Source organism: Protopterus annectens, chromosome 2.part0 (genome assembly GCF_019279795.1).
Source record: "Protopterus annectens isolate FY-2018-M chromosome 2.part0, PAN1.0, whole genome shotgun sequence".
Classification (NCBI taxonomy): domain Eukaryota; kingdom Metazoa; phylum Chordata; order Ceratodontiformes; family Protopteridae; genus Protopterus; species Protopterus annectens.
Genome location: NC_056728.1, coordinates 1,164,843,221 through 1,164,849,965, shown reverse-complemented (window position 1 = coordinate 1,164,849,965; position 6,745 = coordinate 1,164,843,221).

Here is a 6,745-nt window from a genome sequence, read left to right as displayed (position 1 = left end):
CAAAAAAATTCCTTCTGAAATTAAAGCTCTGCTCAAACTCAGGCAATAGAATTCCTGCCAAATTTCTTAAAACTGCTGCTGACACAGTGGTCTATCCCATTAGCATTCTTATTAACATATCTATCCAAGAATCCTACGCCCCTTGCCTCTGGAAAAAAGCAATCATCCTCCCACTTCATAAAGGTGGCCCATCACCCGATATCTCTAATTTCTGACCCGTTGCTATACTTTCTCCCTTCTCTAAAATCCTTGAAAAATGTGTGCAAAAACAACTCTTAGACTACCTTCTAAACAATAAAATCCTCTCCCCAACACAATATGGATCCTCCCCCCCCCCCAAGTCATAACACATCCACTGCTCTAATATCCTTCTTAGCCATACTCAATAACGCCTGAGATACAGGACACATTGTATCAGCCCTTTTCTTGGACCTTTCAAAAGCATTTAATACCATCTCTCACTCTATCCTCCTCTCCCAAGTCACTTAATTAGTTCAAAAGCTACCTCTCCAATAGACAGCATGCTGTTAAATGGAAGAATTTCATTTCCTCTTACCTTCACAACCATACAGGTGTACCTCAAGCCTCAGTTATAGGCCCTCTTCTGTTTAATATTTTTATGAACAACCTCCACCAAGCTATTCTACAGGGCTCACTAGTTCAGTATACAGATGATTCCAGTATAGTCTGTTTTGCTCCTAACACAAACATATTACTGCAAACCACCCAAGCAGCATTTTCCACTGCTGAAACTTGGCTTCACAACAATCACCTTTCTTTAAATCACAAAAAACTAAACTTATGATTTTTACTCCGAAGAGAAATATACCTATCAATAAAGCTGATCTCACTATATTCTCTCTTAACTGTACCAGAATTGATGTAGTAACCCACACTAAATTGTTAGGAGTAATAACTGATGAAAATCTTAAAATCAATCTGCACATTCAGAGTGACATAAGTAAGACCCACAAAAAAACTTGGATTATTCTATAGACACAATAAGTTCCTCTCCCTCCCGACTAAACAAGTATTGTCACTATCGTGCCTACTACCCTCATTAACCTATGGTGCTCCCTTACTAACCACATTGCAGTCTTCCTTGAAAATAAAATTAGAAACATGCTACAACAAGATTGCTAAATTTGCTACAAACACTTGCCATTCTACTCATCATTGTATTGCCCTAAAAAATTGCAATGGGTTGAATTCCCCCACTACCTATTACTCCTTCAGCTCTCAACTACACATAAATTCATTCATAAACCACACAACTGCCCTGCCCTTAGCTCCTTACTCACCCTATACAACCCTATTAGGCCTCTGAGATCTGAACACCAAGATCTTTTTTAAGTTCATAAACCCAAATTACCTGCAGGTCAGCTACTATACTCTTGGAACATTGCCAGAATGTGGAATAACCTACCTACATTCATCCGCATATAACAAAGCGCTTCTAACTTCAAAACCTCACTGTACAATCATCTCCTTTCCAAATGGACATGTAACTGTTCAGCTGCTTCCTCTGCAATTACTTAATCTACCAACTGAACCTAATTCCAGTTCTTAACTGTTTTTATCTAGTTCCTGCTCCAACATTTTGTTCTCATAATAATTCCCTATGAACTTTCATCTACTTAATTCCTCTTCTTGCTTTCACTAAACTCCCAATCCACACTCCCCCTCTTCTCTCCCTTCTGACACTTTCCTTCTACATCACTCTTCTTTATTCTGTAATATCTTTTTCTTTTTTACCTTCCATCCTTACTACTCCCTCCCCCATATCTCTATTTCCTCTTTCTCTCTTCTTTCCTCCTTTCCTCTCCCCTAAATATCACAAAGTACTCCTCATATGCCTTGTATGCCTCTCTTTCTTTCTCTCTCTCTCTGTATATATATATATATATATATATATATATATATATATATATATATGTGTGTATGTATATGGATCCCCTTCACAATCTCGAATTACTGAATGCTCGAAAATTCAGTATCTCGAAACTGTAAAGTCGAACCAACAAAAATCCCGAAACCCTCAAGCATGAAAATAAAAAACCTTGAACATGCCAAACACATACACCACACAACACGCAAACCATACAACCCACATCACATAAACTACAAGCCCTACACTATGTGCATGCTGCGTCCCCCCACTTTTATATTCTATCTCCGAGACCGCACTAATGCACAAAATAAAAAACACTACACAGACATTTTAAACTGCCTCCCTCACGCACACAAACACATCACACATACACAGACACATCCAACACTCACACTCATACTCCCACTTCCCTAACCTAACCCACACACATAACTTACAAAACACACACATACACTCACTTACCTTCACTTCCGTAAAACATCACGACTCACACACTTCCCGTGACATGCATAAGTGCGAATTCGAGATATTTGAATTCGCGCTTATGCAGATTCGCACTTATGGGTTTTCGACTTTACAGTCTCGAGTTACTGAATTTTGAGCATTCAGTAATTTGAGATTGTGAAGGGGAACCATATGTATATATATATATATATATATATATATATATTTTTATTGATTTATTTATTTATTTTTCCTATTGTTTATACCATGTATCACCTGGATTTACATGCATTGGTGCTCATAACCATATAATATTCGTCTGTTCTGTTGTTTCAAGTATTGCGCCATGTTTTTATTGTCTTCTCTATGAACAGATTTAACTTTGCTGTTAATATAATGCTATATCAGCTTTACCTATTTTCTACAACATTATGTAATTTTCTTGGTAATTTCCTTTTTTGTAATCTTTCTTATCTTTCTAAAATGTTTACTGAAACTTTTTTGAAACTTTATGTAAGTCCTATTGTTACCTTGGAGCTTAAATGGGCTTTCTTTAACCCAGTGGACTTTCCTGGCAAACAAATGCCAATAAATAAATAAATAAAATCTCGGATGAGATACATGTCACTGGTAATGGGTAGTGGGAAAGCTCTACTGTATTTAGTCAGCAAATGTTTGGTTTTAGTAAAAGCTGTTTCCTTATCAGAATCAATTTCAGACCAAAGTCTTCTCAAAATTGGCCTAGCTTTATTCAGCCTTTGTGAATACAGTTCTGTAATGATGTTATTTAGCCAATACAAATCGTAACATTTTTGGATGAACAGTGTTTTTAAAAAAATTACCTCTTCTTCAAAGACCACATCCTCACTGGTGACCCTGCTGAATCTTATAAATTGTCTTTTTACAACCCCTTTCTTCATGTGGTAGGGGTGTAAACTTCTTTTGTGCAGATATTAGTTCACAAAAGTGTCTTTTCTAAAGATTTTGCTTGCACGCTCAGTGGTGCCTCTTTCTAGTGATAATGTGATATCCAAGTAGTTCATTATCTTCCCATAGCTACTCAATATGAATTTCCAAAAAGAAGTGCTGGAATTCATTAAGTCATATCATTCATACAGTTCTCTCTCAGTGCCTGTTCACACCAAGAAGAGGTCATCAATGAATCTTCTACAAACGGCTACTTTCCCAAAAGAAAATGTGGGATTTCAGGTACACTTGATCCCACCAAGCCATGATCAGGTTTGCAAATACTGGGGCCACTCTTGAACCCATGGCTACTCCCAAGATTTGTTTAATGTATTTGCCCTGGAACACAAAGAAGTTGTTTTCAAGTACAACCTCTAATAATGTGTGAATGGTGTAGATCATATAATTTCCAAAATGTGAATACTTGGTGAGGTAACATCTCACAAATTAGACACCCATGTCCTGCTGGATGCAAATACGATACTATGTCAGAGGATACAAGGATGTAGTCATCACTGATACCTTGAATTTCACTTAACAGTTTGAGTAAGTGCCAAGAATCTTTAAATACATTCTGACCTTTGAGCAACTGAATTGAGGAGATGGTCCAAAAAATGGTGAAGACTTCCATTTTATAATGATCAACAGCCACCACTGGCCTAAATGGAGGCTGTACGTTATGTTTATGAGTCTTCAGGATTCTGAAAAAAAGTAAATGTTAGGTCTAATTAAGTATTTTTCTCTCTGAAGAAGTTCAAGCATATAGTAAATGAATGAAAGCACTTAATCTAGGCCAGTGTTGAAGACTGTTTCTTTTACTGTCTTCAGTAGAATTGTTTGTTGTTCAGTGGTTCTATTTATTTATTCTGGGCAGCTTTGGATGTTTTTTTGTGCTTGTTTCAGCAGTAAGCCAGTATGTTTGGAAGCTTGTCTTCCCACGATGGGAATTTAGATCATTCCACCCACCAACTCCCAGAGGAACTGGTTCTGCTTACACAAAGGCTTACACCAGCAGTATCTGATGTTTGTGGACTATTGGTGAGTTTTAAATCCAGAAGCCATACACGTGAATTGCCAGGAACATCTAACAATCTGGTGTTTTCCCTGGAACCTAGCGGAGCAAATGTCATTCACACCCAGGTTCATCCTGCCATTTTTCATGAAACATTGACAGTGAACATGCAAGGTACGGACAATTTATGTGATGAAATATTTAAAAGTGTTGATAACCCTTTTGGTAACACTGCTATAGGATTTAATTGCTATACAGATCCTGTTTCTAGAAGCAGCACCTTAGGTGTCAGTGATTTTGAATGTTGCAAAAAGGATATTTTTCAGTTAGAAAGGTTGGTGTTAAAGTACATACAATGGCAGTATGACATATTATATCTGGAAGACCGTATTAGATCTTAACTAGTTCCTTTAGGTCTTAGAATCAACAAGTTTGCAAACAGTGTAAAACCAGGAGATCTTTTGTTCAGTGAGCTTGTAAAACTGTTTAATAGCACTGGCATTTCATTAATGAAATTACTTGTTGAAGATTACAATTTAAAAGTTTGCCAACTTGAAGATGACATCGACAAGTTAGATGATCTCATTACGAACAGTAGTTGTTTTTTGCAATTAGACAACTTATACAACAGAATTTAAGCTAAAGCCACTAGATTGGTGGCTGCTATTATAAACACGATACAAGGAAAGCTCAAGAGGGATAAAGAAGTTTACCAATCAGATTTGGCTTATCTTGTTAGTATAAAAATTAACACAAATTATAAGGCTGGTACTGGACATTCAATTGAGACAATGGGGCTGAAATCAGATTCTAATACGAGGGTAGGGGAACAACCGAACCCAGTGAATCGAGTTCCCACTGACCATCCACCTGTTCTTTCACCAGCACCTTTCTTCTTAAACTCCCCCCAAAAAATACGGAAACAGTGGCAAAACAGGAGGAAGAAGCTGAACAAGGGAAAGGAAAAACAGAAAGAAAAAATAAATGAAGAAATAGAGGTTCTAAACCTTAGCAACATGATTTTAAATGACCATCATTTATCAATATTGGCGAAAAGCTTTTTATTCATTCCAATACAACCATAGGATCATAGAATTATAGGAGATTACTAGGCTATCAACCCAGAGGTCATTTTAACCCTAGCCATTTCAACCCAATGTAATACCATAGAGATACTAGTCAATGCCCAATGTTGCATTTAGTGATGACTGTCCATGTCCAGGAGGTTGTGGGCACTATCCCCAGTAAGAATTTACAATTCCCCAGCCACTCATCCAGGTTCCTCTTGAACAGTGTCATAGAGGTGCTCTGTTTCACATGAATTGGTCGCCTGTTCCAAAGACAAGGCAGTCACTAGGAGATAAATCTGTCCCTCCAGCATGTCCTATTTAAGTAGCAGGCCATATTTCAGTCCCTGGAATGGGTAGCCCTAGACCCATTTGATTTATGGATATGCAGTAAGTTCATTAGGTTTGGATCTTGGATTGCTCTGTAGGCCAGGCATTAGTCTCCCCTAAGAAGTCTGTATGATACAGAGTATAGTAACTGGGATTTTAGTCAGTCCATGTAAGGCATATGCTGGAGGTCCATGATCTTCTTTGTTAGAAACCGCTGAAGTCCGTCTAATTGCTGTAGATGCTTAATATGGTACATACCTAATGGGGCATTATACTCAATTATGGGCCAGATAAGTGCCGAGTATAGGGGGTTATAAGTTCTTTTGTTCTCGAGGCAATGCCTTTACCAATCAAGTGAGCTTCATAGAAAGCTTTCTTTACAATGGTGCACACATGGTGGTCGAAGTTAAGGTCACGGTCAACCTGTGATCCAAGGTCCCTTAACACTTCATGGGTATTTAGGATATTGTTATTGATTTGATAGTGTAAAGGGACATTGTGCTGAAGGGAATGATGATGTATTTTTTTGCATTCAGTTTGAGACTGTGACTAACACACCAGTCATTGGTCTGAGACCATCCTGAAATATACTGACATCATTTGGAGATTCAATGATTGCACTTGGTTTGCAATCATCTGCAAACTTGGTCAGCCACAAGCCTTTTGTTTTGACCTGAACTTCTGAGAAGTATATACCAAAGAGTAGGGGGCCCAGCACTGACCCCTGTGGCACCCCACTGGTAACTGGCCTGCTGGTTGATTTGGATGATTTGGAGTCATCCAGATTGATAGTGTGTGTCTGGTTTGTGAGCCAGTTAACAACACATCTTACAACGAAGGGCTTTACATTCAGTTTGTTAAGTTTATCAGCAATGCCTGAATTTGGGATTGTGTCTAAAGCCTTTGCCAAGTCGAGGTATGCTGTGTGTACAGATTTGCCATCAATGGCCTTGGTCACACTTTCAAAGAAATCCACTAGGTTTAACAGGCAGGATCTGCCCTTCATGAAGCCGAATTGGGCAGGGTCCAGGGTTT